We start from the raw sequence: 12,049 nt of genomic DNA on the forward strand, positions 1-12,049 counted from the left end.
TTATATACTTCAAATGACATCAATTTTGGACCATTGGATCAAAGAAAATAGGTGGCTAGGATTTGATCTTGATTACTTAACCAAAACGATGTAGTTTCAATCTAAAACTACGTCGTTTAGACTATCTCCTGGGAGCCCCAATTGGACTGGATCAGTAGACTCTTTGGGCTCCTAATTTTGGGCCAATTTTGGTTCAATTTTTGTCGAAATACACTAGTCCAATCCTTTAACCCCCATACCAAATTATTTAACATAATCTAATTTAAAAGCCTAAAAATACACACATAAGAATTCTAAAAATTATAATGTAAAGAAAAAGAAAAGACAAGAGCAAAAATTAGACATTTACATTGATCACATCGGGTTGATATCGATTCCTCGGCTGGATACCATTAACCCAAGAATTTTCCCGATCCGATTCCCAACGCACATTTTTCGGATTTAGCTTCATGTTGTACTTTCTTAATATAATGAAGGTTTCATGCAAATGCTTTAAATGGTCCTCTGCTCGCAGGGACTTAACTAACATATCGTCAATGTAAACTTCCATAGATTTCCCTATTTGTTCTTCGAACATCCAATTTACTAGGTGTTGGTATGTGGCACCGGCATTATTTTAATCCAAATGGCATTACGTTATAACAGTATGTGCCATACTTAGTGATGAAGGAGGTTTTTTTTTATCATCCGGGTTCATTCATATTTGGTTGTACCTAGAGTAGGCATCGAGAAAAGTAAGGATCTCGTGGCCAGCCGTGGCATCGATCATGCGATCGATGTTAGGCAAAGGGAAAGAGTCTTTGGGGCATGCCTTTTTTAAATCCTTGTAATCTCACACATTCTCGGTTGTTCCCCTTCTTAGGGACTACTACTACGTTTGCTATCCATTCCGGGTATTTGACTTCCCGATTGGAACCCTATGTTAAGGTGTTTAGTTACCTCGTCCTTGATGTAAGCATGCTTGATCTCGTATTGTGGTCTCCTTTTCTGCTTGTTTGTGAGTGGTGATCTCCGGTGGGATCCTTGTCATGTCGAGATGGGACCAAGCAAAACAATCCATGTTAGCAATAAGAAATTGAATGAGTTTTTTCTTGAGCTCGGAAGTTAACCCTGTGCCCAGGTATACCTTTCGATCGGGCAGATGTTCGATTAGTATGAGTTGCTCGAGCTCTTCGACCGTTGATTTGGTAGCGTCAGAGTCATCGGGGACTATGAAGGACCGAGGAACCCCGTAATCATCGTCTTCGTCAGTCCTCGGCTTGTCCGGTTGGGTCGAGGCCGGTATCGGTGATTGCTATTTAGCTTCCTGTTTTGTTTTCGAATCTGGCTCCTTTGTTGATGAGGGTGTTGATATTGGAATTAATTCGTCGACGGCAAACATTTCTTTTGCGGCGGGCTGCTCCCCGTAGATCTTTTTAATTCCCTCCAACATCGGGAATTTTAACACCTGGTGAAGGGTCGAGGGCACAACTCTCATGTTGTGGATCCATGGTCTCCGGAAAAGAGCATTATACCTCATGTCCCCTTCGATCACATAAACTTAGTCCCCTGGATGGTTCCGGCTGCGTTTACCGGCAATGTTATTTCTCCCTTAGTAGTTTCACAAGCTATGTTGAATCCGTTTAGCACTAGGTCAGCAGGTACGATTTGGTCCTGTAGGCCGAGTTGTTCTACGACCCTCCATCGAATGATATTGGCCGAGCTACCTGGATTAATTAACACACATTTAACTCGAGTTTTATTCATGAGTACAGAAATTACCAGTGCATCATTATGGGGTTGCACGATTCCTTCTGCATCCTCGTCGTTAAAAGACAAGGTTTCTTCTGGTACGTAATTTGGAGTCTGTTTCTCCCTCGTAATTGATACTTTAGTAGGTTTTAGCGTCGGACCTTGAGGAATATCGACCCCTTCGATGACCATATGAATGACGTTTTGAGGTTCTTCTTGCTCGTTTTGTTTACTGGAGTCCCTATTTCTAAAATTATTCTTGGCTCGGTCGCTCAAAAACTCCCGAAGATGCCCGTTGTTGAATAATCGGGCTACCTCCTCTCTCAATTGTCGACAATTTTCCATTCTGTGGCCATGGGTACCATGATATTCGCACATTTGGTTGGGATCTCTTCGAGCGGTTTGTAGAGGTCGAGGCCATCTGGTATCTTTAATACGTCCGATGGCTGACATGATAGCGGCTGCATCAATATTAAAGTTGTATTATGATAATCGAGGTGCTTCTTTTGGTCCGATAGGCTCGTCGAAGCCGTTCTTGCTCATGATCCCTCGAGAGCTTTAGCCTCGATCACTTCTCCTTTAATTTCGTATAGGATTCCGCCCAGATCCGCTGGTCCTATGATCTCCACTATATGGCTGATATCGATCTCTGCTCGACCTCGGCTCTCAGCCAATATCCCTCTTGATTTTGTCGATGGGTCTAATAGGTTAACCGGACCTGGGAGGAGCTCCAAGTTGATCGTCTTCGACCCTGATCTTTGATTGATACCGATTATGCACATCAGCCCAAGTAACAGCCGGGTACTCTATCAAATTCTGCTTCAACTGCTGCGAAGCCATTGAGCTTCGAACATTGAGTCCTTGGGTGAATGTTTGAACAACCCAATCATCAGCGAACGGTGGCAGGTCCATCCGTTCCATTTAGAGTCGAGACACAAATTCTCGGAGCATCTCGTTGTCCTTCTGCCTTATCTTGAAAAGGTACGATTTCCTGGTTTCAACCTTGATGGCTTTGGTGTGTGCCTTTACGAAGGAATCTGCGAGCATAGCAAATGAGTCAATAGAATTAGGTGGTAAATTATGGTACCATATTATAGCACCCTTTGACAAGGTCTCTCCGAATTTATTTAGTAAGACAGATTCAATCTCTTCATCCTCTAGATCATTCCCATTGATAGCACATGTGTAAGAGGTGACATGCTCGTTCGGATTGGTCGTTCCATTGTATTTAGAATCTTGGGCATTTGGAACTTCTTGGGTATCGGCTTGGGAGCCGCGCTCGGGGGGAAAGGCTTTGGCACGAACTTTTTGGAGTCTAGACCCTTCAATAACGGTGGTGCCCCCAAAATTTGATCGATCCTGGAGTTGTAAGTTTCCACCTTCTTATCGTTTGCCTCGATATTCTTTTCCCCCGACTCAATTCATTTTTTCAGTTCTTCGAGCATCTTCATGATTGTAGGATCGGTCTCGATTCTTTCTCATTTGATTTCCTTGAAACTGATCGGACCCTGTGGACAACTTCCTGTGACGGCTCGGGCTCAATCCTGCTCGGTGGGTGATTCTAGTTTTGGAGATAGGCTATCGCTGCCTGTTGAGCCTGCAACATTTCGAAAATCACCCACAGGTTGATCCCGCCATCTTCGCCGCCATGTGTGCTTTGAGTGGTTGATCGAACGTCCCTGTGGACGCTGCCCTCGGGATCAACAGCCAAATTTGCGTTGAGAGCTACATGTGAGCTGACGTCGATTGGATCTACAGCCGGAACTCCCTCGAGGTCGACCGTAGGTACGTCATTTCCTGGTGCTATGTCATCATTCTCGCCGTGGTGGTCGAAATCGTTGTCAACGTGAAGTTGTGCTAACTGAGAGTTCGACATTTTGACCCTGGAATCAAAGATACTTCAAAAAATAAGTGAAAAATAGTGCGTGTTATGAAAGTTTGTACCGACTAACCACTTTTATCCTTAGCCCCACGGTGGGCGCCAAACTGCATACCCTAAAAAATAAATAACAATTGAATTTTTATGCGGTTTTAAGGATAGGTGATATAACTTGGCACAAATTAAGAAGACAGATGAATATTGAAATTAACGATAAGAAAATAAATAAAACCCACACGAATTGAACAGCCTTGGCCTTAAAGTTCGATCACACCCTCGAGCCAAGAAATGCCTCTTCTGATGTAAGAACAAAATAACAAGGTGATCAGAGTTAGAAATAACAATAAATTGCTTTGTATTGCGTATTTCAATGCGTGTTGCAAATGATCAGACCCCTCATTATATAGTAGGGGTATCCTACTCTTGGTATAATTCTATACAAGGTAAAAAATCTTATGATTTGCTAATTACTCCGCCTCTCCTTGATACGTGCCGAGATTTCCTCCATGATTTCCAACTGATCGCGGATATTTTGGCCTTCTGTTACTTGGCTAGATAAATTTTCCTCGATCTTGTTCGGTCTCGATTCTTTCGGTCCCGGGGTCACGATCCCGACGATGCAATTTCGCACCTCGATTCGATATTACTCGAGATCTAACTTTAACCTATCACGCTTCAGTCTCGATTGGTCATACAATAGGCGAACCCGGTTTCGACCATACACACATAGTATCTTATAGTTTAAAATATTTTCAAATGATGAAGAAAATACATTTGAGGAAAAAATTATAAATGTAAATCTAATAGTATATCGTATTTTTTTGAGATGGAAAGAGTGTAACTATTAGAGCTAATCATTTGGTTTGTCACAAGGGCGGATCTAGAGTTCGACATATGCATTTACGGGAACTCAGTATCTTTTGCTTAGACTCTATTTATATATTAAGAAGTCCACTAAATATTTATAAATGTTTTACCTTGAACTCAATTATTATTGTAAATTTACTTGAAGTCGATCCAGGAACTCATAAGCTTTAAATCCTGGATTCGCCTCTGCTTTGTCATGGCATGTATTATTACGACAAGCCTTCTGTGGTAAGTTTCATTTACCCCACAAAAATGTATGAAAAGGTAAACTTTTAATTTTCATTCAAGTGTTAATTTAATTTGCAAATTAATTAGAAGACAAGTAGTATAAGAAATATTAAAACAAAATTTACAAAAACCAACTGATCGGAGAAAATATTGATTCCAGTTATAGATTTATTTAATCAAATGGACAAAATTTTGAAAATGGAAACCTGATAAACTATATGAAGTAAGATTATGTAGTTAAATACGTTTAAACTGAAGATACCAGTCGAGGCACATTAGCCAAGTAATTGTTGGGAAAATAATATTCCCGCCCAGAAATAATATCCACGATAAATAATAATAACACAAGAGAGTAACAACGAACACCAAATCTTTTAACGGGGTAAAATACAATACCCGAGTGGAGCAATATTACCACTATAATATTACAACTTAGTAGTGTGAAGAAACTACTACAACTTCAAAAGAAATAACACTCTTTATTTTAGATACCTCACTACAATATTACTCACACTCACTATTTATCTCACAGACTACAATCTGTGCATTACTCTCAACTTTCTGCTTCTCTCTCGTTTTTGGTGTATCTAAACAAGAAGAATTGAGCCCCTATTTATAGGAGGAATTGCCAAAGTTTCAGCCAGTCAAAATACTTGATTTATTGCAAGTTGCCAACGTCCAAGCTTGTTTTGGTTTCAGCCTTGTTGCAACTTGATTTTTGTTTCAGCCATTATTGCAACAAGTTGCCATTGCAACTTGTTGTTATCTACTTCATTTTTTTAATTGCTTTTAATTTAGATTGGCCCCACAAATCTCTCCCTTAATTTTGATTTTTCTTCTTCATTCCAAGCCTTGATCTCAATCTCTGGAAATCTTCAAACTTGAGAGGTTTGGTAAAAATATCCGCAACTTGATCATGTGACTTCACATACTTGAGCTCGACTTCCTTCTTGGCAATGCATTCTCTGATGAAGTAATACCTTGTATCAATATGCTTGCTTCGATCATGATACACTGGATTCTTCGCGAGTGCCTGTGCGGATTTGTTGTCAATACAAATCTTTGTAGCTTCAATTTGTGGTAAATTGAGCTCCTTCAATAATCTTCTCAGCCAAATAGCATGACATGTACAGGATGCTGCTGCTATATACTCAGCTTCACAAGTCGAGAGAGTAACAATTGATTGTTTCTTTGAACTCCAAGAAATAACAGAATTACCCAAGAAAAATACAAAATCAGTTGTACTTTTTCTATCATCACTATCTCCCGCATAATCACTATCACAATATCCCATAAGGTTGAAATCACTAGAAGAGGAATAAGATAGCCCAAAGTCAGTCGTACCTTTTAGGTAGCGAAGAATTCTTCTAGCGACATTCAAATGAGTGGAGGTAGGAGCTTCCATGAAACGGCTTACTACTCCAACTGCAAAGAGTATATCTAGCCTGGTATAAGTCAAGTACCTCAACTTCCCACAAGACTTTTGAAAAATGTGGGATCCACTTTTTCTCCTTCATCAAACTTGGACAATTTTGTCCCACTCTCCATCGGTGTGTTCACGGGGTTGCAATCGAGCATGTTGAACTTCTTCAATATCTCTTTTGTAGAGCTTTCTTGAGAGATAAAAATTTCATCCTCCATCTGCTTCACTTCTAGGCCCAGGTAGTATGACATGAGCCCTACCTCTGTCATCTCAAACTCACGGGACATATCTTTCTTAAAAGCTTCAAACAAACTTGAGTTATTGCCCGTGAAAATAAAATCATCAACATAAAGACAAACAAGTAAGATATCTCCATTAGTATGAAATTTATGGTAAAGAGCATATTCATGGAGACAACGAGTAAACCCATTGTCTTGAAAATATTTGTCGATGAAACTATTCCATGGTCGTGGGGCTTGCTTTAATCCATATAAAGCTTTCTTCAACCACAACACTTTTTCTTCATGGTTTTTGATCACGAAGCCTAATGTTTGTTCAACATAGACTTCTTATTCAAGATAGCCATTCAAGAAGGCTGACTTGACATCTAGTTGATGGATCTTCCACTTTATTTGCGCCACCAAAGAGATCAGCAAACGAATCGTCTCCATGCGGGCAACAGGTGCATAGACTTCTTCATAGTCAATGCCTTGCCTTTTCTTATAGCCTTTAGCCACAAGTCGTGCCTTGTATCTCTCCACATCTCCATCAACATTCTTCTTTGTCTTGTATACCCATTTTACTCCAATTGTTCGATGACCCTTGGGAAGAGTTGTTAACTCCCAAGTGTTGTTCTTATCTATTGACTCAATCTCCTCCTCCATGGCTTGTCTCCACCTTTTGTTTGTAACAGCTTCATCAAAGTTCATTGGTTCACTGTCAGCAAAGAGACAACATAAAAAATCAAAATTAGTAACTTCTTCTGTGTCCTCATAGAGCTTTTAAATACTCCTTGTCCTTTGCGGCTGTTCATTTGAACTTTCTTGAGAAGAGGGAGATGCAACATTGGTTGGAGAATGAGGTGGAGTTGTATCCTGCACAGGTTCCACGGTCTCTGGTTGTTCTTCATCACCAAAGTATGGAAGAAAATCATATCAAGTTTCTTCCTGAGCTTCCCAATCCCATGCCAATTCTTCATCAAATTGAACATCGTGACTTACCACCACCTTGCCACTGCTTGGGTTGTATAATTTGTAGCCTTTTTAACTCGTATCATAGCCAACAAATACATGCTTGACACTTCGATCGTCAAGCTTTGCTCCCCCTTGATGTGGCCCATGAGCATAGGCTATGCTCCCAAAGATTCTCAAGTGCTTGACACTTGGCTTTCTTTCACTCCATGCTTCTTGAGGGGTTCGATCTCTAACATTCCTTGTTGGAGACCTGTTGTTCGAATAAATTGCACAACAAACAGCTTCGGCCCAAAATTCCTTGGGCATACTTTTAGCTTTCAACATACATCTAGCCATATTAAGAATTGTTCGATTCTTTCTCTCTGAAACTCCGTTTTGTTGAGGTGAATAAGGTACCGTTAGAGGGCGAATTCCATGAGATTGACAGAAGTCATTAAATTCTTTTGAAGTGAATTCGCCTCCTCTATCAGACCTTAAAGCTTTAATTTCATAGCCACTTTCTTTCTCCACAAGTACTTTGAAATTTCTAAAAGCAGCAAAAGCTTCAGATTTTTGGTTCAACAAATAAACCCAAGTCTTTCTACTAATGTCATTAATGAAGAGCAGAAAGTATTTACTTTTACCAAAGGTGAATTGATTGGTCCACACACATCAGTGTGAATAAGCTGAAGAGGTTTGGTTGATCTTGACATGGCCTCCTTTGGAAAACTCCTCCTTGCAGGTTTTCCAAGAAGACAAGCTTCACACAATTGATTGGGATGGTTGATTGATGGCATCCCATGCACCATGTTCTTTTCTCCCATTGTTTTGAGCGCTTCAAAATTCAAGTGCCCAAATCGCATGTGCCAACACCATGATTCATCTTGCACATTAGCCTTCAAACACTTTGCATCAATTGTTTTAAGATTCAAAGAAAATAATCTATTCTTTGCCATATGCACTTTAGCAATTAGCATTCCACTTGAATCTCTAGGCCAAAGATGCATATTTTTCATGTGGATGTTATATTCCTTTTCAAGAAGTTGGCCCCAACTCAAAATATTACTTTTTAATTTTGGCACATACTAAACATCTTGAATTAGCTTGTGACTACCACCTTTACATGAGATCAGAATCGTACCTATCTCTTTGATTTGAATCTTTGAGGTATCTCCAAATGACACATTACCTCTCACCGTTTTATTGATCTCCACAAACTTTTCTTTGCATCCACACATATGATTGCTTGCTCCATTGTCCCAATACCATGAGCTACAATCATCCCTGTCTTCTTCCTTGAGTGCCAGCAATAATGTTGACTCATCTTCTTCTTTCTTGTCATCAACAAGGTTAGCTTTTTCATCAACATTGCTACGACATTCCCAAGACTAATGGCCAAATTTATGACAATTATAACACTCAATTTTTGATTTGTCATACCTTTGTCCACTATTTTCTTGGTAGTAGCCACGTCCTCTTCCTCCTCTTTGTCCACGACCACGACCTCTGAATGTTTGGTGGATTTTAACTTCATTTTTAAAGTTGTTACTATTAGTTCTTCCTCTTCCATGACCGCCACGGCCTCGTCCTCGTCCACTCCCTCTATAGCTTTTTTCACCTCCATAATCCTTAAAGGATGCCTGAGTTTTAAGAAGTTGCTCTAGTGGCACTTTTTGTCTCCTCTTGATCTTTTCTTCATGAGCCTGTAAAGAACCCTCCAATTGCTCCACCATCATAGAGTCTAAATCTTTAGACTCCTCAATAGCACACACCACAAAATTAAATTTAGGTGTTAAAGTGCGAAGGATCTTTTCTACCACACGGACATCTTCTATGTCCTCCCCGTATCTTCTTAACTGATTCACAACAGCCTTCACTTTTGAACAATAATCCGAAATGCATTCGGATTCTTTCATTTTTAAAACATCAAAATCAACCCTTTGAGTTTGAAGTTTTACCTTCCTCGCCTTGTCATCTCCTTGAAGAGAATTTTGTAAAATATCCAAGCTTCCTTTGAGGTGGTAGCATCTGCCACCTTCTCAAACATGACATCATCCAAACATTGGTGGATGAGCGTGAGGGCTTGTTGATCCTTCTTCCTTGTCTTTGCCAAGACATCTTTTTCATTTTGAGGCAGAGCTTCCTCATTATCGGATTTTGCATACCCTCTATCTACGATTTTCCACACATCCTGGGAGCCAAGAATGACTTTCATACGTAGACACCATTTCTCATAATTATCTTTTATGAGACAGGGACACTGAAAAGACAGCGGACTATTATTCGTCATGGCTCTGATACCACGTTGTTAGGAAAATAATATTTCCGCCTAGGAATAATATCCACGATAAATAACAATAACACAAGAGAGTAACAACGACACCAAATCTTTTAACGGGGTAAAATACAATATCCCAGTGGAGCAATATTACTACTATAATATTACAACTTAGTAGTGTGAGGAGACTACTACAATTTCAAAAGAAATAACACTCTTTATTTTAGATACCTCAATACAATATTACTCACACTCACTATTTATCTCACAGACTACAATCTGTGGATTACTCTCAGCTTTTTGCTTCTCTCTCGTTTTTGGTGTATCTAAACAAGAAGAATTAAGCCCCTATTTATAGGAGGAATTGCCAAAATTTCAGCCAATCAAAATACTTGATTTATTGCATGTTGCCAACGTCCAAGCTTGTTTTGGTTTCAGCCTTGTTGCAACTTGATTTTTGTTTCAGCCATTATTGCAACAAGTTGCCATTGCAACTTGTTGTTATCTACTTCTTTTTTTAATTGCTTTTAATTTAGATTGGCCCCACACTAATCAGAATGCATGGGGAAGCTATGCTTTTAAAGCAATTTGCTATCAAATTTAATTAATCTTCTAAGCAAGTTGAATTTTTCGAAATGAGCTCTTGATCTCAGTAACTTCCCCCCTCTTTCTTACAATGGCATATCAGATAGATGCCTAAGTGAGGGTTGCAAGAAGTACTTAGTAGTGTGTAAGCCACTTTTAATACTAATTTAGTTGTTACTAATTAGGTTGAATCAAAATCTATAATACCCACTTGGTAACCAAGTAACATGCAAAGAAACTGGAGGGAATCTCATCATCTGGATAAGGTTCTCATCATCTGGACTTTTCCTTCCCCTTTCTTGAATAATTTGTTTCAACTTGGTAAGTAAAATATCTTGGTTAAACACAAGTTGTAATTTAGATAGAAAAATATAGGGGAGAAGAGGCCTATAAATTCATGGCTTTTATGAAGCAAAAAAATTGCACTCCAATAACACATTTTCTTATATAACTTTCTCCCTCTTATAAGCAATACTATTGTTTGTCATGGCTCGCAGTTATGCTTTCTATTTCACTATTGCGCTCATGGTGATGTCTGGTAAATGACCTTTTACATTTTCTACACCTCACTCCTGTTTAGTTGATATGTCTCTATGTAGGTTTATATATATATATATAATGTGTAATCTTTTACACGTTCGAACATTAACGATGGTATAACATATTGATTTTGACATTTGGTTTTTTATTACTGGATTATAGTTTATTTGGCTCAGTCTCCAGTACTTGCTGTGAGAGACTTGCCGACAAATGTACCGGCAGAACTCAAATCAAAACTAACTGGTGGTAAGAGCTTGATGAGTGGTTGCGGCGGATACTGCCGGTCGAGCAGTGACTGCTATGATAGGTATTGTAAGTATTGTTACTACGATGTTATTAACCATACCTACGGTTGCGGCTAAAGGATCAACGATGGCCAACACAATATGAAGTCTGTTGCTTCTCATTAGATGATGTTTTTGTGGTTTATTGTCTTTGTTATTGTGTTTTCCTTTTTCCATTTCAGTTTTTTTTTTCTCATGGAAGAAAATAAAATGACTAAGTTCTACTTCTATCTAGATCAGGACAATGTCGAATGTAACATCAACATGGGTTTTGTTGGCCTACATTAACTGTTCCTGTTGTATCTGTACTTCTAATTTTTGAATTAAACAGTAGTATATCATTTAGCTTATCAAGATCTCGGTTTCCTCTTTACTACAGTTTTGTCATGTTCACGATCCCATGCAAAGATACTATATCTTGAAGCCAGCTTTTTATGGGGTATGCCCCCGGTGGGGGGGGGGGGTGTGAGAGGAGGGATACTACATAACTGAAAGCGAGCTTTCCCATGGCATTAACAAACGAAAAAAAAAAAAAAAGGAAAGCCTAATTAGGAAAACCTTTGGAAGTTGGAAGTCATAAAAGATGCTACAACAATCTTCGAAGTTCAAATTCGTATCGCTGCTATTCATTATGGCTTTGTAGGATCACTGGATTGTTCCTTGGAGATCACTAATTGATGAAGAGAACGATATGATTTATAATCTGTAGAAAATATAAAAGATGATTATATTTTAAAATAAATGTTAAGGTGATTAGCATCATGGTGGGAAAACCATGCTCCTTTTTTTCCAGAATATGGCAATGAAGATTACAAACACTGAAAGACTTAAGACAGAGATGGAGAAACTCGGACGCACGAGGTCCAGAGGTTTGATGTTTCAAATAAAGATGTAGTGGACGCAATTAAAGAAATACTGGAGGGGATCCAACCCACTCCTATGGACTATAGACTGCGCAAGCTCTATATCTTTAACAAGACCTATAGTTTTTATCCCAATGAGCCTGGAGAGCATAAGTCATAATCATATTTTTTTTTTGTTAAATTAGTTGTTCTAAAGTTA

The 12,049-nt window shown here is 39.1% G+C and overlaps 1 long non-coding RNA gene across 1 annotated transcript; it reads left to right on the forward strand.

Annotated features, from left to right (window-relative positions):
• LOC109227202 lies at positions 10,569-11,341 on the forward strand. Its single transcript, XR_002068236.1, has 2 exons — positions 10,569-10,701; positions 10,866-11,341. It is a non-coding gene; the product is annotated as an uncharacterized LOC109227202 (long non-coding RNA).

The sequence above is a fragment of the Nicotiana attenuata genome, chromosome 6 (assembly GCF_001879085.1).
Source record: "Nicotiana attenuata strain UT chromosome 6, NIATTr2, whole genome shotgun sequence".
NCBI lineage: Eukaryota > Viridiplantae > Streptophyta > Magnoliopsida > Solanales > Solanaceae > Nicotiana > Nicotiana attenuata.